The following is a 24,574-nucleotide window of genomic DNA, read 5'->3' on the forward strand; positions in this document are numbered from 1 at the left end:
AGTTTGATATCAGGCATTGTGATTCCTCCAACTTTATCCTGATTTCACAAAATTGGTGAGGCTATTTGAAATCACTTATAGTTGCACATCGTATTTCAAAATATTTGCCTTATATCTGTGAAATATGTCATTGCTATTTTGATAGGGATTGTGCTGAATCTATAGATATTTTTTTAGTAGTATGGATATTTTAATGATGTTGATTCTTCCAGTCCATGACCATGATATATGCTTCCATTTATTTGTGTCTTCCTTAATTTCTTTCTTCAGGATTCTGTAGTTTTCTGAATAGAGGTTTCTTTTACCTTCTTAGTCAAATTCATTCCTAATTATTTTATTTTTCTTTTTGTTATAGCAAATGGTATTTTTTCTCTAGTTTTTTTCTTATATTTCATTCTAGGGTACAAAGATGCCTTGAATTTCTGAATATTGTTATATCCTACCATTTTACCAAATTTATTTATTTGGCCAAAGATTTTTTGGTGGAGTCTATAAGGTTTTCTGTGTACACTATCATGTCTTTTGCAAACAATGACAATTTTGCTTCCTACTTTCCAATTTGGATGCATTTCATTTCTTTTTCTTGCCTGATTACTGAGGCAAGAACTTCCAAAATAATGTTGAATAAAAATGGTGAAAGTAGACACCTTTGCCTTATGCCTTTATCTTAGCAGAAAAGCTTTTAGTTTTTGACTGAGTACAACATTGACCACAGGTTTTTCATATATGGACTTTATTATGCTGAGATATGCTCCTTCTATTCCCTGCTGAGTGTTTTTTATCATACATGGGTGCTGTAATTTATAAAATGTTTTTCTAGCATCTATTCATATGATCATGTGATTTTTGTCTTTCATATGGTTTATGTGGCGTATTACATTTTTTTGATTTGTGTTTATTGTATAGGGAAACATTCCACATAGCAGTGGTGAATGTAGCCCAGCCCTGGATGCAGAACACCAGCTGGGAGCGAGTCTCCAAACAGGACCCGAGCTCACAGATCAGTTTTCCCATGGAGAATCAGGCCTGCATTATACCTGGGCTGCTTTGAGGCTTGCTTTTTGCTAACACTCCTTAACCCTGAATTGAGGCAGCAATTATTTACTGCATATCTTTAAAGTAACTTCCTAAAGTCTGTGCTAAACCTCCCAAGGATGGAGTGTAACCAGTTCAACCACTTTTTCCTTTACATTTGCAAATATCCTTTTCTTTGTAGTAATTAGCAACTTCCTGTCCTTTGTTATGTGTAAAAGTAATCACCTAAAGTGAACCTATGCATAGTAAATGAGGACCATCCTTGATGTAATGTACCCAGAAAAGCAATAAAAGCCTGTCCAAGAAGGGGTCTGGGTGCTCTCTCACTCAGAGAGTGACCATGCCATCCCGTTTTTTCCACGGGACTTCTGTACTCTGTATGAATATGTTCTTCTCATCCACAAAATACGGCCCCCACTGGATGCAGGCCGCATCAATATTGTACCACACGTACATCCTTGTCATGAATCCACTTGATCATGGTGTATGATCTTTTTAATGTATTGCTGAATCTGGTTTGCCAATATTTTGTTGAGGATTTTAGCATCTATGTTCATCAGCAATATTGGTCTATAGCTTTCTTTCTATGTTGTGTCTTTATCTGATTTTGGAATGTAGAGAATACTGACCTCACAATAAAAAGAGTTTGGGTGTGTCCATTCTTCTTGGATTTTTTGGAATAGTTTGTGAATAATAAGGATTAATTCCCCCGTAAATGTTTGTTAAAATTTGCCTATGAAGATATCTGGTCCCGTGCTTTTGTGAGATGAGAGATTTTTGGTTACTGCTTCAATTTCACTAATTCTTATCAATCTATGAATGCATTCTGCTTCTTCTTGATGCAGTTTTGGAGGATTATATACTCTACAAATTTTCCATTTCATCCAGGTTTTCAAATTTCTTGACATACAGTTATTCATAATAATTTCTTACAATCCTTTTTATTTTTGTTTATTGGTTGTAATATCACCTCTTTCAGTTTTCATTTTATTAATTTGGGTCCTCGTTTTTTATTATTATTATTACTTTTTTGATGGTTAAAGGCTTGATTTTTTCTCTTTTCAAAGAACCAGTTCCTTGATTTTTTTACTGTTTGAATTGTTTTTTTTTTAGTCTCTGAGTCATTTAATTTTGCTCTGATATTATTACCTTCCTTCTATTGTTTCTGGGTTTTGTTTGTTGCTGTTCTTTCAGTTTTTATAAGTGTAGAGTTAGGTCATTTATATGAAAATTTAAAATCTTTTTTAGGTAGGTCTGTATTGCTATGAACTTCTCTTTTAGGATGGTCTTTGCTGTATCCCATAGATTTGGGGGTTTTGTGTGTTCACTTTCATTTTTCTCCAGGAATTTTTTATTTCTTCCTTGATCTCCATTTACCTATTCATTGTGAAAAAACATGTTATTCAGTCTTTATGTATTTAACTGTTTTTAAGTTTTTTTCTTGAGATTTGTTTCTGTTTTCAAACCATTATGATCTGAGAAGGTGCTTGAAATGATTTTAATTTTCTTGAATTTGCTGAGGCTTGTTTTGTGTCCTATCATGTGGTCTGATGGACCACATGCACATGGAACATCTTTGAAAATGTACCGTGTGCATTTAAAAAGAATGTATAGTTTGCCTTTGTGGTGAATGGTTCTGTATATATCTGTTAAGTCCATTTGATCTAGCATGTCATTCATTACCACGATATCCTTGTTGATTCTTTGTTTGGAAGATCTATCCATTGTTGACAGGTGTTAAAATTCTCTACTATAAGTGTTATTGTTTATACTTTTCTTGAAGTCCTCCAAGATTTTCCTTATATATTTGTAGGGTCCTATGTTGGATGCATATATGTTTACAATATTTATAGCTTCTGTTTTAAAATATATTTTATTGATCATGCTATTACAGTTGTCCCATTTTTTTCTCTCCTTTGTTCCCCTCTACCCTGTACCCCCTCTTCCACATGCATTCCTCCACCTTAATTCATGGAAATGGTTTGTACATACAAGTTCTTTGGCTTCTCCATTTTCCATACTATTATTACTCAAATCCTCTCTATATTGTATTTACAATTTATGTCTCTTATTCTCTGTACCTTTTCCCACATTCTCCCTCCCCACTGATAACCCTCCATGTGATTTCTATTTCTGTGATTCTGTTCCTGTTGTAGTTGTTTGCTAAATTAGTGTTTTGTTTTGTTTTGTTTTTAGGTTTAGTTGTTGGTAATTGTCAGTTTGGTGTCATTTCCCTGTTCATAGTTTTGATCTTCTTCTTTTTCTTAGATGAGTCCCTTTAACATTGTATGTAATAAGGGGTTGGTGATGACGAACTCCTTTAACTTGACTTTATCTGGCAAGCACTTTATCTACCTTCCCTTTCTAAATTATAGCTTTGATGGATAGAGTAATCTTGGATGAAGGTCCTTGCCTTTCATGGATTCAAATACTTCTTTCCAGCCTGTCCTTGCCTGCAAGGTTACTTTTGAGAAATCAGCTGATAGTCCTATGGAAATTCCTTTGTAGGAAACTGTCTCCTTTCTTCTTGCTGCTTTTAAGATTCTCTCTTTATATTTAATCTTGGATAATGTAATTATGATGTGCCTTGCTGTGTGCTTCCTTGGTCCAACTTCTTTGGGACTCTCTGAGCTTCCTTGACTTTGTGGATGTCAATTTCCTTTGACATATTAAGGAATTTCTCCTTCATTATACGTTCAAATAAGTTTTCAATTTCCTGCTCTTTTTTTCTCCTTCTGGCACCCCTATGATTTAGATATCAGAATATTTAAGGTTGTGCTGGAGGTTCCTAAGCCTCTCCTTATTTTTTAAATTGTTGTTTCTTCATTCTGTTCTGGTTGAGTGTTCATTTCTTCCTCTGGTCCAAACCATTGATTTGAGCTCTGGTTTCTTTCCCATCACTGCTGACTCTCTGTACATTGTCCTGATAGGTTCACCAAGACAAAAAATATGGCCCAAATGAAATTACAGATCAAAGCTCCAGAAGAAATACAACTAAGCAATGTTTATAGCATATTGATGGATTTTTCCCTTTAAAATTATAAAATGGCCTTCCTTGTCTCTCTTTATGGCCTCTGTATTGTAATCTATTTTGTCTGATGTAAGTTTTGTTACCTTGGCTGTTTTTTTCTAGTCTATTTACTTGGAATATTTTTTCCAACCCTTCATTTTCAGCTTTGTAGGATTTTTGTTATGAGGCGGTTCTCTTGAAGACAGCATATGTGTAGGTCATGATTTTTTTCCCATTCAGCTACCCTTTGTTTTTTGATTGGAGCATTTATTCAATTTACATTTAAGTCTATTATTGATAGGTATTTATTTATTGCCATTTTCCCCTTTGTACCTGTGTTCCTATCTCTCTCATTCTTTTCCTTCATTTTCTTAAGCCAGTTCCTATAGCATGACTTGCAGTGCTGATTTGATGGAGGTGTATTCTTGAAACCTTCTTTTGTCTGGGAAACTCCTTATTTTGCCTTCCATTTTATTTGAGAGCCTTTCTGGGTAGAGTAATATTGGTTGCAGGTCTTTGCCTTTCATTACATGGAATATTTCTTGCCATTCACTTCTGACTTTCAGTGTTTCTGCTGAGAAATCATCTACTAGCTTTATTAGAGCTCCCTTATATGTTATTTTTTTCCCTTGCTGCCATTAAAATTCTCACTTTGTTTTGACAATTTGGCATTTTAATTATCATGAGGTTTGGAGTAGACCTCTTTGAGTTCATCTTTATTGAGATCTCTGTGCTTTCTGAACTTGCATGGCTTTTCTTTCTCCAAGTTAGGAAAATTTTCTGTCATTATTTTTTCAAACAGGTTTTCTATCCCTTGCTCCTTTTCTTCTCCTTCTGGTATTCCTATAATGTGAATGTTTTTACACTTCATGTTGTCCTGAAGTTTTCTTATTCTGTCCTGATATTTTCTGAGTCTTTTTTTTTCCATTTTGTTGCTCTGAGTATTTCTTTCTACTTTGTCTTCCAGCTCACTGATTTTATCATCTGCTTCTTCTAGCCTGCTTATAACTCTTTCTAGTGTACTTCTTCTTTCAGATATTGTATTCTTCATTTCTTCTTGGTTCTTGTTTATTGTTTGTATTTCATTTTTCATCCTGTTGTGTTCCCACTCAGTTCTTTGTTCTTATACCTGAGTTCCTTGAGCAACCTAATAACCATTTCTTTGAAATCTATGTCTGATAGATTTGCTTGCCTCAGTTTCATTTAGTGACATTTATGGGGATACTTCTATTCCTCTGATTGAGTGTTCTTTCTTTGTCTCCCCATTTTAGGTGCCTTTTTTATTTGTTTATGTGTGTCAGGATCCTCTGCTTTGCATGTCTGTCTTTGTGCATTGGAATTCTGTGGTAGGAGTTCTGTGGGACTCAGTGATGCATTCTCTTTGATCTTGTTGTCTATGTGCTCTAAGGTTACCCTTTCTTCTGTTTGTGTGGACTGTCTTATTGTTCTTTGGCTTTGCTTGTTGATCACTACTTTGTTGGTAGATTCTTCTCTTATGGGCTTACTTGTAATCACAGCTCCCACCTCATATGTTGTTGTACAGGTATTGGTTAATAAAGCAGTATTACCAGACAATCAAACCTATGCCAGAAAAAAGATCCCTCTATCACATCAGCAATATCAGCCACAATTGAGCAAATGATAATAAAAGTAAAGAGACATTAAGACTATTATAATATAGGACTAAGGGAATATGAGATGACTAAATGAGGGGAAAGTGTTTTTGAATGGGAAGGAGAAAATTGATAAGGGTAGGGATAGAACTGAGGTGAAGAAAGGGAGAGAAGAAAATTTAAAACATAAGTAAAACTCAGAAGGGCGGTGGCAAAATGGGGTAAGAAAAGGGAAGAGTATATAATGAGATTTGAAGTAAAATTTAAAAGGTATTGGACCAACAGGAGCAAAATTTCAGAGAAACCACAGCAGTGTCATAGCAATGACAGCTAAATGAAGTTTAATAAAATTGGAAGGGGAATAAGAATGTTGCACAAAAGAGAGGAGTAAATATGAGATGTCTACAGTAAAGAAAATGATTTTGAATGGATGGTGGAAGCAAATTAATAAGAGTAATGCAAAAAGCCCAGCCTTAGAAAGGGGAAACATTAAAATAAAATTACTCACTCAACTGAGCAGTGGGAAAGCAAAATGGAGTAAGACAGAGGAGAGTATCCTATGGAATTTAAAGTACAAATAATTAGTGGACATATAAGAGTTACATTGGAGAAGTACAGCAATAACTGTGGTATTTCACCCAACTAGCCACAGTGTATTAAGGTGGAAGGGAAATAAGACTATTATAAAGGAGAGAGAGTGTGAGCTGACTTAAGAAAGAAGAACATTTATGTGAGGTTAAATGTAGGAGAAATAGTAAGAGTAAAGAATAGGAACATGGCCTAGTGTCAGAGAAAATAAATTTTATAACAACAGTAAAAAAAGGTCAGGAAGATGGCAAAATGGAGTAATACCAGGGAAGGGTGCTGTGTGAGATTTGAAATAACAATAACATAAACATATATAATCTGAATAAAAAAATAAAAAGTTAGAGACCAAGAGTAGTGAGTTATTAGGAATATGAGAGAAGTGAAAAAATAAAAATTAAAATGCTATATGAAAGGTACCAAAAAATAACCCCCAAACAAAGAAAAGAGAAGAATGGAGAAATAAAAAAATCACACAAGTTTTGATAAAGAGCAAGGTGAAATTTTTCTCAGCTGTTGGTGTGCAACTTCTGGCTTCCTTCTGGATCCATTCCTGGTTTTCTGTCAGCTCCAGGTCCTGGGTGGATCATCCAACTTCCGGTAACACCATCTGCTGTCTCCTTCCCTTGCCTCTAGATGGAACTTCTATTGTGATTGAGAGGGTGAGGTCTCTGTGTATTCCATGGGAGGCACTGTTCTGTCCTCTGGGAAAATGTGGGGGTGTTTTTCCTGCCCCTATATCTTCCATCTTAGCCTGTCCCAATTTATTTCCAATAATGTATATTTTTCTGCTTAAATAGCTGTCTGTTTCACTTAGGGCAGGGGGCAATTTGGGTAAGAGTGTCAGCTCTCTCCTGCTTGGTGTAATCTACAACTCTGTGTATGAGCCAAGTCTGGGTGATGCCCTGGATCCCCCTTGTTGTACCCTTTATTAACTTCCTCTTTTGATGTCCTCAGTGAAATAGAGCCCTAGTACCCAGTGTACCTTGTTTCCCTGTGGGGAGTTTAAAATGGGTTCTTTTAGGTATTAACCTTGCTGTCTTACTCTTGCAGGGGAAACTACCCCTGCTGGTTGTTAAGTCTTCCCAATCAGGTTTGCAGGTCTTCCCCTGGTCCTGCAGGAGGATGGGGCTGGGCTCAATTTTCCCTTCAGGTGGTTCTGCCAAAGAATGGGGTGGGGCTCATTCTGACCTACAATAATCACATGTGCACAGTTTTCAGTCCACTCCTGCCATAGCACTCTGTGGCCTATACTGTCCACAGTGTGCCATTGCACTGGGCTGGGACAAAGAAACCACCTTGCTTTGCACTCCTTTGATCAATCTTCCAGGTGCACTGAGTGGGAGGAAATCATGCCCATAATCCTATCTTCTTTCTGGCCAGGCAGCTGTGCATGCACTTGGTCCCTGTTCAACACACCTCAGTTCTCCTTTTGAAAAATGTCTCTGTGGATGCTGCTTCCACTTCAAGCTACTTCCCATCTTTCCACACTCTCCAACTCTCTGACAAGAGTCTTTCTCAGTCACAGCCAGTCCTGGCCCTCCTCTTCCTCCAGGTCCAGGTGCAGCCAGAATACTCCTACTCTCTGACACTGTCCCAACAGTGACTGCCAGCCCAGCTCATTGAGCTAGCAGCTATATATGTGTGTGCAGCCTGTTTTTCTCCAGTGATCTGTGAATTCAAATTGCTCCTGGTATGGGTCTGTAGTTTCTGCAGTCTGGGAGAGGAGGCAGCCACTAGGCTGATATTCCTGAGTGGGCTCTCCTCTGATGTCCCCACAGCAGCTACAGTTTCTGGCACCATGCCTGCAGACATTCCTTGTCTAACTACAAAACCTCTTTACTATCTGTTTTGAAGTATTCTCTGCACACTTTGGCTTCCAAAGTTCATATCGGCTAAGACACTGTTGACTTTGTATTTTGGAAGATTGCTAAGTGTCCCAGTTGGGTGCATGAGCACTTAAGTGGCCTCAGCGCCCACCTACTTTCCCCCCATCTTAGGACTTTAAACTATGCTATTTTAATTATCATGTGTCTTTTTGTGGTTTTCTTTGTGTTTATTTTCTTCAGGAATCTTTGCACTTCTGAGACTTGTGTATCATATTTTGTTCACCAGGTCTGGAAAGTTTTCACTAATTATTTCTTATTATACATTCTTTATCCTTGGCTCTCTCAATTTTCCTGCTGTTATCTTTATGATGTGAATGTTGTCATGCTTCCTTTTGTCCCAGTGGTTTAAAAAATTATCTTCATTGAAAACATTTTTTTGGCTTCTTTATTTAAGTGTTTTCTATTAACTTGTCTTCTAAATCATTGATTCAGTCCTCTGGTTTATCTAATGTATTGTTTTTTTCCTTTTAGTGTATTCTTTAATTCTCATACATACATATGTATAGGGACCCTGTCTATAAGAGAAAGTAAGAGAGCCAATAGTCCTGAGAGATTTAAAAATAAAAAGGGGTATTCAGCTTTATAAGGCAGTCTGAGCTAAGGATAAGGTAATACATCTTGGGAGTTTCAAGAGGTCAGAGCAGGACAATTGGATCAGATATTCAGTAAATAAAAGTTTCCCACACCCTATATGTGGGTCAAAGAGGTTATCTCTTATAATCCTATATTATGAGCTTGGACTTCAATTGAAGTTCTCCTTGGTTGTTAATGGAGATGTAAAAGTTTCTCTTGAGCCTGGCTTATGCTCTGAAACCAGAAGTTTCCTAAGAGTTGATGATGCTGCTGGGATCCCGAAGTTAAACCTGTGGTATAAGCAGACAGGTATTTAATAGGAGACATCTCTATGAAAACAAAATTAAAACAAATGTTAATGATTAGAAAAGACTATAATCTTGGTTTCTGAATTCTGAAGACAGTCAGTCAAGGAGATTTCTAGACGTCTATCTCAAATCAACTTCAGATGAAGTTAAGACAAATAGTAATAATCTTATAAATTCTCCTGGTCTTTAGTTTAAATATCTCTGATGACCTTTCTGGAATAGGAAAAAAGATTGTCTATAGAGTAGCTGTTATGTTAATTTCTCTGAAGTGTACCTAAAGTTGCCTTACTTAGCTTACATGGTCTTGGAAGGAAATATTTAGTTCTCAATGATTATAAGTCAATAAATAGAAAAATGAAAATATTAGTTTTAATGTTTGCAGCCAAACTAAAAATAAAACAAATAAACTAGAAATATTCAGGATCCAGTCCAGTTTATAGGTAGAAAATAAAAATGTCTACAGTCAATGAACTAGATATTAGAATATAGTATCTACAATGGTATATTATATTATCTATTGACACATTTCTCTCTATAAAGTTAACCCCATATATTACAAAAGATCACCAAATTAAGACCAGTTTATTTGCAAAATATGTCTAGTTTTGATATATTTGTCCTGATTACTTGTAAAAGTCCAGCAAGGACAGTGGCTATCTGATGCAGACCCTGGCCAGCGGGGTCCATGTTTTGTGGCTGCAATGAACAAATTCACATGAACTACAGAAGTCCTGTGGAAAAAAGGGACAGCATGGCCACTCTCTAAGTGAGAGAGTGCCCGGACCCCAGCCTGGACAGGCTTTTATTGCTTTTCTGGGTACATTACATCAAGGATGGTCCTCATTTACTATGCATAGGTTCACTTTAGGTGATTACTTTTACACGTAACAAAGGACAGGAAGTTGCTAATTACTACAAAGAAAAGGGATATTTGCAAATGTAAAGGAAAAAGTGGTTGAACTGGTTACACTCCATCCTTGGGAGGTTTAGCACAGACTTTAGGAAGTTACTTTAAAGATATGCAGTAAACATTTGCTGTCTCAGTTCATGGTGAGGGAGTGTTAGCAGAAAACAAGCCTCAAAGCAGCCTAGGTGCAACACAGGCCTGATTCCCCATGAGAAAACTGTTTTGTGGGCTTGGGTCCTGTGTGCAAACTCACTTCCCACTGGTGTTCTGAGTCAGGGGCTGGGCTACATTCACCATGCCACGTAGATAGGTTCCCTGTAACTACATATGACAAGTAGTCACTTTTAAATGTGCTTTGCTGAAATTTTTCATACAGAATCTTGATATTGAACTTAAAAGGCCTGTTGAAGGTAAAAAAGGCAAGGCAAGGACTTGCCATCAGATGTTGCCTACAATATCTATAGGTTTAGATCTATTCCTCTCTTTTTGGGGTCCTCATAATATCTTGAATTTCTTGCACTTGTCAGGAAGTAACATTCTTTATTCGCCTGATAAGACTGCTGAGAACCATGTAAGCAAGTTACTGGGTAAATATTCCCCAGCATTTATATTGCCTTTCACAAGTCAATCATAATTCCTTAAATTTGGTCATATCTGAGTCCATGCATTTCTTTCTCAAATATGACATCCCAGTGACAGCTTTGGTGACATACAACTAACTTTTATTTGTGTCCTATTATAAAGAGAACAGATTCCTATTGAATTTATGCAAATAACAATAGTGCTATAAAAATGAGAACACTCACTGTGAGTTTCTGAATTCTGGAGAGATCAAGTAGGGAGTAAAAGACAGATGTTTGAATTTTGCTTCAAAGGCCTAATTTACCAAATTGTTCTAAGTCATAGCTAGTTTTAGAGAAAGAAAAACTAAAAAATTAAATAAATAGCAACATATCAAAGTCATAAAAATTTTAACTATTTTCAGTTTTTTTAAAATCATGTGTAATTAAACCTTCTCTCTTTAAATCCAGTTTTTCCATTAGTTCTGTAAAGCTTGCCTGATAATTAAGAGTGATAGGATCAGTGATAATTTTAAGAAATTTGCAAGACTATCTGTTAAGGCTCACATAATTTGTTCAGCAAAGTGGTTGTCTTGATCACTAGAAATTTTGGAAGTTATACCCCAACTGGGAAACACTTAAAAAAAAAAGTATCTCTGCCACTGTGAAGGCATCAGCTTTGTGGCAGCAGAAAACTTTAGCTTTTTTAAAAAACACGAGAACATTTTGATAACCCAAACTAAGTGGCAGTTGAATGAATTCTAGTTTAAGTGGACTATGGTAGATTAAAAAAGTACAAAAGCAAAAACAAAAAAAATGTGGTTTGGCATGGAACCATGACTAATCAAATGTCAGTCTTGGATTTTCTATAGCCCTAACTATTCATTTAATTTACAGATATTGTTTGCCCATTTATTTTTTTTCTGATTGAGGAGAAGACACTTGCCATGTTGCAAAGACATCAGGATGGTAAAAAATTGGAAATGAATGTCATCTTCTAAAAAGCAGAATGAACTTCATCCACATGTTTTAGTCTTATACTTTGGTTCAGTCTTTTTTAGTGTGTGCCTCAATTTTGATGGCAGACATCTTATACCAGGAAATCTCTGACTTCCAAGAATTTCACATAATTTCTGGAATTCTTACATACTTACACATATACAACACAAAGAAGGCTTGATGCTACTATTTGACAATGCCTTCCATGTAATTTTAACACACTCCAATAAGCCTCAGTTCATTTATTTTATTTTTATTGTTGTTCAAGTACAATTGTTTCCATTTCCCCCCCTCCACACCTCCTGCCCAACCCATCCCCAGAACCATCAATCCTACCCTCTTTGGCTTTGTCCATATGTCCTTTATACATGTTCCTTGATGACCCTTCCCCTACTTTCCCCTATCATCCTTCTCCCCCTCCCCTATAGTTACTGTCATTTTGTTCTTTATTTCAATGTCTCTTGCTATATTTTACTTATTTGTTGTTTTTGTTTTTGTTGTTGTTGTTGTTGTTGTTGATTACATTCCACTTATAGGTGAGATCATATGGTATTTGTCTTTCACTGCCTGGCTTATTTCACTTAGTGTAATGCTCTCCAGATCCATCCATGCTAAATTTTCTCTTTTGTAAGGAGAGAAAACATAGTTTGAGGGGTTCCAGGATCCTTTCTGGAATACCTCAGAATTATTTCCAGGTCAAGGCTCATCATTTTTTAAAATTTTATTTTATTGTTTATGCTATTACAATTGTGGCCCCCTCTACCATTGCACCCCAAGGTAACTCCTAAACCATTGTTTGTGTCATGGATCATGCATATTTGTTCTTTGGCTTATGCATTCACCATCTTTCATCCCATATCTCCTGGCTCCATTACCTCCAATACCTGTCAATCTGTTTCTATTTTGTTCATAAGATTACACACATAAGTGATACAATATGGTATCTGTCTTCTATTACTGATTTATTTCACTTAGCACAATAGTCTCTAGGTCAATCCATGTGGTAACAAAAGGTAAAATTTCCCTGTTTCCTGCTGCAAAGTATTTCATTGTGTAAATGTACCCCAGCTCTTTTATCCTCTCACCCACTGATGGTCACTTAGGCTATCTCCAAATCTAGGGTATTACAGAAAACAAAGGTAAGAAGAGAGGGGTGCACATATTCTCTTGAGTTGGTGTTTTTGGATTCTTATAATATAAATCCAGAAGTGGAATCATGGGCTCAAAAGATAGTTCCATTTTTAATTTTTTGAGAATACTCCATACTGTTTTCCAAAGTGGCTATGCTAGTTGGCATTTCTATGAACAATACACTAGGGTTCCCTTTTCATTATTGCTAGCATTTGTTGTTTGTTGATTTATTGATGATAGCCATTATAGCAGGTGTAAGGTGATATTTTACTGTGTTTTTAACTTGAATCTATCTGATGATTGAGAATGTTGAGGATTTTTTCATGTGTCTACAGGCTATCTGTATGTCCTTTTTGCAAAATGTCTATTCATATCCTTCACCCACATTTTAATTGGAATGTTTGTCTCACTGCTGTTGAGTGGTATACATTCTTTACATATATTGGAAATTAAACCCTCATTAGATGTACCATTGGCAAATATGTTCTCCCATACAGTGGGTTATTTTTTTTTATTTTGGTGATGACAACTACTTTCTTTAGTTGTGCAGAAGCTTTTTAATTTGATGCAATACCATTTGTTTATTTTTCCTTTGTTTTTCTTGCCCTGTAAAATACACCAGCCAAAATATTTCTACATGAGATATCCGAAATTTTAATGCCTAAGTTTTTTCGTAAAATGTTATGGTTTCATGACTACATTTATGTCTTTTATCCATATTGAGTTTATTCTTGTGTATAGAGTAAGTTGGTGGCCTACTTTCAATTTTTTGCAGATACCAGCTCAGTTTTCCCAGCATGGTTTACTGAAAAGCCTGTCAAAAGACTCCAGAGGCAGAGACACTATTGCCTCTTTTGTCAAATATTACTTGACTAAAATGTTGTAGGCTTATTTTGGACTCGGTTCCATTCCATTGATTTATATGCCTGTCATTATGCTAGTACCAGGTTGTTTTACTTACAGTGGCCTTATATATAGTTTTATATCAGGTATCGTGATACCTCCCACTTTGGTGTTCTTTTTTAAGATTGCTGAAGCTGTTCAGGTCCTTTTTAGTTTTATGTAAATTTAATACCATTAGTATCTTAATATAAATTTCATAGAATCTCTAGATTGCTTTGGGTAGTTTGGACATTTTAATGATGTTAATTTTTCTAATCCATGAACACTGTAGATGCTTACACTTATTTGTATCTTCCTAATTTTTTTAGTGTTCTATACTTTTTTTAGTGTAGGTCTTTCAGTTCCTTGGTTTAATTTATTTCTAGGTACCTAATTTTTTATACTAAATGGGATTATTTTATTAGTTTCATTTTCTGATAATCATTATTGATTTATAAAAGTGTGATCAATTTCAGAGTAATTACATTGTATCCTGCTATGTTACCAAATTCATTAATTAGGACTAGTCTCTTTTGTTGTCATTGGACACTGTAGTTTTCTATGAACATTTTCATGTCATCTGTGAATAATCAGTTTTGATTCTTCCTTTCCAATTTGAATGAATTTTTTATTTATTGTTGTGCAAGTATAATTGTTTCCATTTTCACCTCACCATGCATATCCTCCCCACCCATACCCTTCCCACCCTTGAACCCACAACATTTAGCTCCGTCCATGTGTCCTTCATACATGTTCCTGATGCTCCCCATAATCCTATATTATCCCTCTCCCTCCTGCTCTCTGATTACTGTCAGATTGTTCATTTCAATATCATTGGTTATTTTTTACTTGCTTGTTTGTTCTGTTAATTATGTTCCACATATAGGTGAGATCATATGGTATTTCTCTTTCATGGCTTGGCTTGTTCATTTAGAATAATGCTCTCCAGATCTATCCATGCTGTCACAAAGGGTAGGAACTCTTTCTTTCTTTCTGCTGTATAGTATTCCATTGCATAAATGTACCACAGTTTTTTGATCTACTCATATATTGATGGGCATTTTTCATGTTGCTTTCAGCACTTGGTTATTGTAAATTGTGCTGCTATGAACATTGGTTCTTTTGGATTGGTGTTTCAGGATCCGTAGGGTATAACCCCAACAGCATTATTGCTGGGCCAAAAGGCAGTCCATTTTTAGTTTTCAGAGGAAATTCCACACTGTTTTCAACAGTGGCTGCACCAGTCTGCATTCCCACTAACAGTACACTAGGGTTCCCTTTTCTACACAAACTTTCCAAAACTTGTTTGTTAATTTGTTTATGATGGCCATTCTGACTGGTGTGAAGTGGTATCTCAATGTGGTTTTAGTTTGAATCTCTCTGATGGCTAGTGATGCTTTCATATGACTGCCCTCTTTTTGTCCTTTTTGGAGAGGTGTCTGTTCAGGTCCTTTGCTCATTTTTTAATTGGGTTGTATGTCTTCCTAGAATGGAGTCATGTGTGATCTTTAATATTTTAAAGATCAGACCCTTGTGTGAGGTATCAACTGCAATATGTTTTCTTATGCAGTTAGTTCTCTTTTGATATTAATGTTGTTTTATTTAACCATGCAGAAGATTTTTATTTTGATGAGATCCCATTTGTTTATTATTTCCTTTATGTCTGTTGCTCTAGAGGACACACAGGTGAAAATACAGCTGTATATTAATATCTATATTTTGCTGCTATGTTCATCTCTAGGACTTTTATGAAGCTATGACTGATATTTAAGTCTTTTATCCACCTTCAATTTATTTTTGTGTATGGTGTAAGTTAGTGACCGAGTTTCATTTTTTTGCATGTAGCTATCCATATCTGTCAACACTATTTGTTGAAGAGGATATTTTTCCTCCATATTATGCTTTTCCCCCCTTTGTCAAATATTAATTGAACATAAAGCCTTAGGTCTATTTCTGAACTCTTTATTTTGTTCCATGGGTCTGTGTGTCTTTTCTTATGCCAGCACCATACTTTTTTGATTATACAGGCTTTGTAATATAGTTTGATATCAGGTGCTGTGATCCATCCTACTTTGTCCTTCTTTTTCAAAATTGCTGTGACTATTTGGTTCCATATAAATTTTTAAAGTGTTTGTTTTATATATGTGAAATATATCATTGTTATTTTAATAGAGATTGAATTAAATCTATAAATTGCTTTGGGTAATATGGACACTTTGATGACATTGATTCTTCCAATCCTTGAAAATAGTGTATATTTCCATTTGTTTGTGTCTTCCTTAATTTCTTTGGTGAGGTTTATTTGAGGTACTTTAGTTTCCTTGTTGCTATAGCAAATCAGATTTTCTCTTGATTTCTGATTCTGATTTTTTGTTTTAGGTGTATAAAAATGCCTTTGATTTCTGGATATTGACTTTGAACCCTGCTGTCTTGCAAAATTCGCTTATTAGGTTGAGTGGTTTTTGGGTGGAGTCTATAGGGTTTCCTATGTGCACTATCATATCATCTGCAAATAGTGACAGTTTAATTTCCTCCTTTCTGATTTGGATGCCTTTTTTCTCTGTCTTGTCTGATCACTGTGGCTAAGACTTTTTACTATGTTGAATATAAGTGGTGAAAGCAGACATCCTTGCCTTGTTTCTGATCTTAGTTGTAAAGCTTTTAGTTTTTGCCCATTCATCATGGTGCCATGTGTTGGTTTCTGGTATATGGCCCTTAAAACTTGAGGAGTACTCCCTCTCCTCCCACTTTGTTGCTTGTTTTTGTCATAAATGGGTGCCGTACTTTATCAAATATTTTATACATATCCGTTGATATGATTACATGAATTTTATCTTTCCTTCTGTTTATATGATGTTTGATGTTAATTCATTTGTGATTATTATAACATCCTTTCATCCATGGGATGAATCCCATTTGATCATGGTATATAATCTGTTTAATGTATTGCCGATGTGTTTTGCCAATATTTTCATGAGGATTTTGATGTCCATGTTCATCAACATTATTGGCCAATAACTTTTTCCTTTGTTGTATCTTTATCAGGTACGGAATTAGGGTGTAGCTGACTTCATAAAAAGAGTTTGAGAGTATTCCCTCCTCTTGAATATTTTGAAATAGTCTGAGAAGGATAGGGGTTATCTCTTCCTTAAACATTTTGTAAAATTCTCCTGTGAAACCATCTGGTATAGGGCTTTTGTGTGCCAGGACTTTTTTGATTATTGCTTCATTTTCATCAGCTGTTATTGTTCTGTTCAAGCTTTCTGCTTCTTTCAGTTTCATGACGTTATATTTTTCTGGAAATTTGTCCATTTCACCCTGGTTTTAAAATTTCTTGGCATATAGTTGTTCATCGTAATTTCTTAAAATCTTTTGTACCTCTGTGTTATCAGTTGTATTCTCTCTTTTTTCATTTCTGATTGTGTTTATTTGGGTCCTCTCTCTTTTTTTCTTGATGAGTCTGCTTAAAGGCTTGTTGATTTTGTTATCTTTTCAATGAACCAGCTCCTGGATTTAATGATCCTTAGAAGTGTACTTTTCATCTCTGTGTTGTTTAATTCTGATGTGATCTTGGTCATTACCTTTCTTCTACTTACTCTGGGCTGTCTTTGTTGTTGTTTCTCCAGTTCCTGTAGGTGTGGGGTTAGGTTGTTTATTTGAAATGTTTCTTTCTTATTTTAGGTAGGCCTGTATCACTATGAACTTCCCTTTCTGGACAGCCTTTGCTGTTTCCCATAAGTTTTGGATGGTTGTGTCTTCATTTTCATTTTTTTCCAGAAACTTTTTTATTTCTTCTTTGATCTCATTCTTGCCCCATTTATTGTTTAATAGCATGCTATTCAATCTCTGTAAATGAGAGTGTTTTTCAGTTGTTACCTTGAGATTGGTTCCTAGTTTCAGGCCCTTGTGGTCTGATAAAATGGTTGATATGATTTTTATTTTCTTGAATTTGTTGAGGCTTGTTTTGTATCCTATCATGTGGTCTATCTTTGAAAAATTTCCATGTGCATTAAAAAAATGTGCACTTTACTTCTTTGGGATAAAAGGTTCTATATATATCAGTTAAGGCCCTTTCATCTAGGGCATTGTTCAATGCCACAATAACCTTGTTGATATTTTGTTTGTAATACCATTTTTCACAGTGAGATGTTAAAATCCCCTATGTAAGTGATTTGCTATCTATATCTTTCTTGAAGTTCTCCAAGGTTTTGCTTATATATTTGGGTGTTTCTATGTTGGGTGCATATATGTTTATAATGTTTATGTCTTCTTGATGGATTCTTTCCAAAAGTATTATGAAATGTCTTTCAGTGTCTCTTTTTGTGGCTTTTGTTTTGAAGTCTATTTTGTCTGATATAAGTATTGCTGCTCCCACTTTTTTCCTGTGCATTTGTTTGGTATATTTCTTTTCAACCCTAACTTTCAGTGTGTGTAGGTCTTTATTTCTGAGTGTGGTCTCTTGTAGGTAGCATGTGTGTGTCATATTTTCTTATCCATTCAACTACTCTATATCTCTTGATTAGAGCATTTAATCCATTAGCATTTAAAGTTATTTTGATAGGTATTTATTCATTTTACCTCCTTTGTACCTGTATTCCTCTTTCTTTCCTGTTCTTATAGTAGTCCCTTTATCATGTCTTGTAGTTCTGGTTTGGTGGAGGTGTATTCTTTCAGCCTTGTTTGGTTTGGGAAACTCCTTAGTTCACTCTCCTTTTTAATTGGGGGCTTTTCTGGGTAGAGTAGTCTTGGTTGTATGCCTTTGCTTTTCATTACTTGCAATGTTTAGTTTAGTTTTGTTTTGATTTTCATTCTCTCCTGGCCTGAATTGTGTCTGTTGAGAATTCAGCTGCTAGCCTTATTGGAGCTCCCTTGTATGTTACTTCTGGTTTCTCCCTCACAGCTTTTAAGGTTCTCTCTTTGACTTTAAAACTTGGAATTTTAATTATGATGTTTCTTGGAGTATGCTTGTTTAGGTACATATTGATTGGGACCCTCTGTGTTCTCTGAACTTGCATGATTTTTTCTCCCTGTCCAAGTTTTGAAAGTTTTCTGTCTATTATTTTCCAAACAGAGTTTCTATCCTTTCTTCACCTTCTGGTATTCCTATGATTCAAATGTTGTTGTATTTCATGTTATCTTGGAATTTCCTTAAGGTATCTTTATATTTTCTGGATCTTTTTTTTTTTTTTTTTTGATGAAGTTGCTCTACATGGGCGATTCTTCCTACCTTTCTTCAAGCTCACTAATCTGGTCCTCTGCTTCATGCAGCCTGATTTTAAATCCTTCTCGTGTGTGTTTTATTTTTAATTTCAGAAATTTTATTGTTCATTTTTTCCTGGTTCTTGTTTATAGTTTCTGTTTCCTTTTCATACTGTTGTAGTTCTCAGTCAGTTCTTTGTAGTCTGTGTGTTCCTTGATCATCCTTATAACCATTATTTTGAATTCTATATCTGATAGTTTACTTCCCTCCATTTCATTTATCTCTTTTAATGGGAAGTCTTCCATTCCTTTTGATTGCAGTGTTTTTTATCTCCCTATGTTAGGTGACTCTTTTTATTTGTTTCTGCACTTCCTGATGTTCCTTTTTGCTAGATGTCTTTGCAGAGTGAACTTCTATCCTAGGGGTTCTGTGGGATTCAATGGTGTAGTCTCATTGATCTCCTTGTCAGGATGCTCTAGGCTTGCCCTCTCTTCTGTTTGTGTGGGCTCTCTTGTTCTTGAGTTTTTACCTGTTGGTACTTCCTTTGTTGGTGGGTTCTCTCATCCAGTAGGAATATAGATTTTCACTGCACTCACCTAATCTTGTATGTGATCAGTGGAAGGGGGGAGGCAACATAGATTAAGACAGTGGGAGAGTATTCAATGATATTTAAAGTACCAACAAGTAGAGTAGAAATAAGAGATCCTTTGGATAAGTATAGCATTAATGGTGATATTTCACTAAACTATCTACTTTTTATAAAAGGTGGAGAAGAGGTAAGACTCTTGTTAGAGGGGTGAAGGGTTGTGATCTGAATTCCAAAAACAGAGCACTTGTATGAGGTCAGATGATGAGATATTATGAGAGTAAATGATAGAAAGTAGGCATAGTGTGTGAGAGAATATAGTTAACCATAATAGTAATGAAGCTCAGGAAGATAGTGAAATGGGTTAAGACCAGAGAGGGCTGCTGTGCAGTATTTACAATTATATGGAGCAAAATTTATCTGCAAAACTACTGAAACAACAATAATATGACAATACATAATCTGAATAACATAAGAGTAGTGTGTTATTGGAACGTGAGTGAAGTGAAAGAAGGAAAATTAAAATACAATATGAAAGAAAGAACAAGGAAAACTAGTCAAATAATGCAATTATACAAACAAAATGAATAAAACTAAACAGAAAGAAGAGGAATAAAAATACTCATAAAATGAAAGAAGAAAAATTAAGGAAAAAATAATAGTACAAATAAACAATAAAATAGAAGTTCAATAGGATAGCAAAGTGAAATTTGTCTCAGTTTCTCAGTTGTTGGGGTTAGCTTGTGCTCCCTCTCTGGATCTGTGTCTGGTCCTCTCACAGCTCCAGGTCTTACTATCTCACACTTGGAAAAAAAAAAAAAAAGAGGGGAAGCAAAAAACGCCTCTTGCTGAATTTAAACCTGCTAAGGGAATTCTGCTGGTCTTCCTGAATGCTGTAGCAGAGGGGGCTGCACTTTGCTTTTCTCCCTTCCTGTGGTTTTGTGAGGATGGGGGCCAAGTCTAGGTCACAATATTCACAGTTTCCCAGCTTCCAGCCCAGGTCCTCTGTGCACTGCCAGGCCCCTACTGTTCATCTGTGTCAGGCCTGCACCTTTAATCCACCACTTGTGCTACTGTGAAGTGCACTGATTAGGGGCAACTCACACCTCACCTCCTCCTTCTTTGATGACTTGGGTGCTGTGCACTCTCAAAGTCTCTTCAGGGCAGTTCAGCTCCCCCACTAAATTAAGTCTCTCTTGGGGCTGCTAACTTCCTGAGCCCTGATGCCCTCCTCTGAACAGTCCATGTGTCATGCCTCCTCCTTCCTCATTGCTAGATTGCCTATCTATGTGAATTCCTTAAATAGCAGCCCCAGATGGGAGACTTTTTTGAGTAAAATCCTCTTATTTAAGCCATTCATTCTTAACAAGCACCCAGCTTTTCACACAGCCCAACTTTCTAACCAGACCAGAGACTATCAGTTTCAGGATCTGACATAGCCTAATACTTCTCCCTTCTCCAGGTGTAACATCATCCCCAATTTCTCTGGTAATGACCTAGCCAGTGTCCACAGTCCCAGCAGGTGAACAATGCCTCTGTGCATCTCCCACTTTGTCTTTATTCCCCCCAGTGACTTCAAGCATCCAAGTCTCTCTTGGTGCCATGCTGTCTTCCCTGCTTTGGTAGGGGAGGGAGCTGCTGATATGGCTCTCCTCCAAAGATCCTGTGACTGCTGCTGACCACAGCAGCAGGAGCTGGACCAGGGCCTTAGTAGCCTTGGTCCCAGGGATCTTTCCATTCCAACGCAATCTCCTTACCATCTATTTTTAAACATCCTCTATAGTTTTGGCCTCCAAACTTCTTATAAGCTGGAATTCCATTGGCTGTTAACTCTGTTCTTCAGAAGGTCAGCTAGGTGTGCCAGCTGGGTACGGGGGAAGTGGACTCAGCTCTCACCTACCTCGCCACCATCTTCCAAGACATTATTTTTTAAAAAGTGAGGTTTGCCTCAACAATTTATTGTGCTTCTGTGATCAACATCTGGATATGCTGAATGCAGAGCTCCTTGAATCCTGTTCAGTTATTTCTAAAACTAGCCCTGTAGGGCCTCCCAAGATGTTTACTATTGCAACTGCCTGATCCTCTGTTAATTTTTCAGGGCAGAGCTTCTAGTAGACTAGTGGGTGTTGCCTCCAAATCCCAAAGGTTTGGTCTGCCTTCAGTTCCACCTTTTTGATGTCCTCACTCTGAATTGCTGTCCCTTCTTCCACAGAAATGTGCTTGTGGAATTAACTGGCATGCCCTCACTCTCTAGAAGGTGGGAATGTGGGCATTTCCTCTCCTTCCTGTAGCCACATAGGTTGAACTCAGTGGAGGAGCTTGGCTCTGCTTTCCCATTTTGCAGCCACAGAGCCCAGCTTGCCCATCTGATCCTGAATAGAAGCCTTTCTGGGAGGCACAGTCACTAATACTCTGGTCTGCTTTTTTTCTGGAACCTTTGCACTGTCTATTGTAGAAGAAGTTGATCAAAATATATATAGATAGAGAAAAATAAGGCTATTTTTCCCTGTGGTCAGCAACAGCATGGAAGGACTGAAACTCCGAGTACCACCTTGTCTCAGAATGAGAAAAATGTCCTGCTACTCTGTGCCATCTAACCGTGCATAGTGGGGCAAAATTTCCAGCATAGTGCACCACATACAATACCTTTGTCTCAGGAAAAACCCAGTGTCTCAGCAGAGTGGGGTATGGTTGCAGCCCATGTTCTTGATACAGGCCAGGACAGTCCTCTTCCTCAAGACCCATTGCCTACGTTCTGACAAGCTCTCTGTATAAAGTTTTTTTCAGAGGACAGAGGGACCCTCAAATTTACTACTCTGTGTATGGAGCAGGCCCCTCCTTTGGCCACAAACTGCCCTGTGGCCCTCCAGCAGTCACAGATAGGGGAAAACTTCCTAAGCTAATGTAACAATGGGCTCTCTCCTCTGAAATGGTGTATTCTGAGTCTCCCAGGCAGATTGAATCCCCACTGCTTTCCACTGCTTGATGATATAGAAGCTTTCTTTCCCATTTCATGTTGGTCTGGGTCAGAGACCCCTTCATGAGGATGAGACTCCCTACTCCCATGGAGAGGGAGCTCCACTGCCACAGTATCCTTCCCTGTTCCCAGTTGCCACACCTGCAGGAAGGGGCTCACCCTGTGCTTGTCTCTTCTTGTCTTTCTTTTTGCTTCTGTTTATAAATTTCCAGATGGGCTACACTTCAACTAGTTTTTCAAACTGCATACTCTGCAGTTTACCTGAATGTTCAATCTGAGTCTGGCAGCAAGTGCATGGAGCTTCCGGCTATTCTGCAGCATCTTAGAATATACCAAGACTCATCCTTTTTAGCCTAAACAAAAGCCAAGCTCTAATTTTGCTTCACATTTTGATATTTAAGTTAACTTAACTTGTTTAAATGTATTTAAGTCTTATTCAGCTTGAACATGCGTAATATTTTTTCTCAAATTATTTTAATAAACTTTCTACAACATTGTGTTTCTCTTAGTATACACTCTTGTTCTCTCACCCATTCATAAATAATCAGGACAAAATTACTTCACTCTCCTAAATAAAACAAAGATAAAACACCTCTATGTCTCATTTTTTTAGACAAACCACCCTATTTTTCTTTTCTTGTATACACAGTTGTTAACACTGTTATTTAATTTCTGTAAATTTCATTACATATACTAAAATTTTTAATCTTTAAAATCTTAATTTGTAGTAGAAACTAAGTAAGCAATTGTGAATTGTCTGTTACAGCATTATTTTTTAACATTTTTTATTGTTGTTCAAGTACAGTTTTCTACCTTTTCCCCTAACCCCTCCCCCCCACCCCAGCCCTCCCACATCCATCCCTTGTTTCCAACCCCCCTTATTATTGTCCATGTGTCCTTTATAATTGTCCCTGTAAACCCTTCACCCTTCTCCCACATTATCCTCTCCCCTCTCCCCTCTGGTTACTCTCAACCTGTTCTCAATTTCATTGTCTTTGGTTATATTTTGCTTGCTTGTTCATTTGGTTGATTAGGTCCCAGTTAAAGGTGAGATCATGTGGTATTTGCCTTTCACCACCTGGCTTATTTCACTTACCATAATACTCTCCTGTTCCATCCATGCTGTAGCAAAGGGTAGGAGCTCCTTCTTTCTTCTGCTGCATAGAATTCCATTGTGTAAATGTACCATAGTGTTTTGATCCATTCATTTACTGATGAGCACTTAGGTTGCTTCCAGCTCTTTGCTGTTATATGTTGTGCTGCTATGAGCATTGGGGTGCATAGGTTCTTTTGGATTGGTGTTTCAGGATCCGTAGGGTATAATCCTAGCAGTGGAATTGCTGGGTCAAAAGGCAGTTCCATTTTTATTTTTATGAGGAAACTCCATACTGTTTTCCCTAGTGGTTGCACCAGTCTGCAATCTCACCAACAGTGCACTAGGGTTCCCCTTTCTCCACAACCTCTCCAACACATTGATACATTTGTAAATATATTTAATAAATTTTTAAATATATAATTTTATAGGATAACTTTTTAAAGTGGCAAAAGACATGTTACTCTTGGGTTGGCCAAAGATTTTGTTTAATTTTTCCCATTAAATAAAAGACACATTTTTCACTTCCTCCAATAACTGTATTGATTGGGTATTTTGAGTTTGTCAGCTATCTCCCACATGGTATAACATTGATTGTTCTCAGTTAATGTCTCCCTGTGATCACTATCAACTCCAAGTGGTCTACCTGACCATAGAGTATAGCCCAGAGAGAAATCACCAGCACAAAATTTTTCAAACCACTATTGACACATTTGATGAGTCACAGAACCTTCTTTCTACACTCACAAAATGTTTTTTTTTGCATTTCAGTGGCACTTATTCCTATTTTGAAATAAAAAAGCATAATATGCCAACATTTTTTCATATTTTCATTCATTTTCAATATTAAAGTGGCTACACAAAAATTCACCAATTTTGATAAGTTTTTTAATGCATGAAGATATGACAGCTATCACAATACAACCTAAAAAAATTGTTTTGAATGAAGTTAAAGGCAAATAAACACTACTAGAGCCATTTTATGGGAAAAATACCAAATGAACTTTGTGATCAACCCAATATTAAACCAAAATATCTTTAGTTTCTTTATAATAAAAAAGCAAAATAAAGGTAAACCTATGTTCAGTTGTTAATTTTTCATTATTTTATCTTATTTTAAATTATCTAAACATTCAATGAATATCCATCATTTCATTTAGCTATAAAGGCTTTAGTTTCAAATTACCAAAGTGGTTTATCAATAGAATATGATTTTAAGTACACAT

Source organism: Phyllostomus hastatus, unplaced genomic scaffold (genome assembly GCF_019186645.2).
Source record: "Phyllostomus hastatus isolate PE091 unplaced genomic scaffold, TTU_PhHast_1.1 phas_scaffold_78, whole genome shotgun sequence".
Taxonomy (NCBI): domain Eukaryota; kingdom Metazoa; phylum Chordata; class Mammalia; order Chiroptera; family Phyllostomidae; genus Phyllostomus; species Phyllostomus hastatus.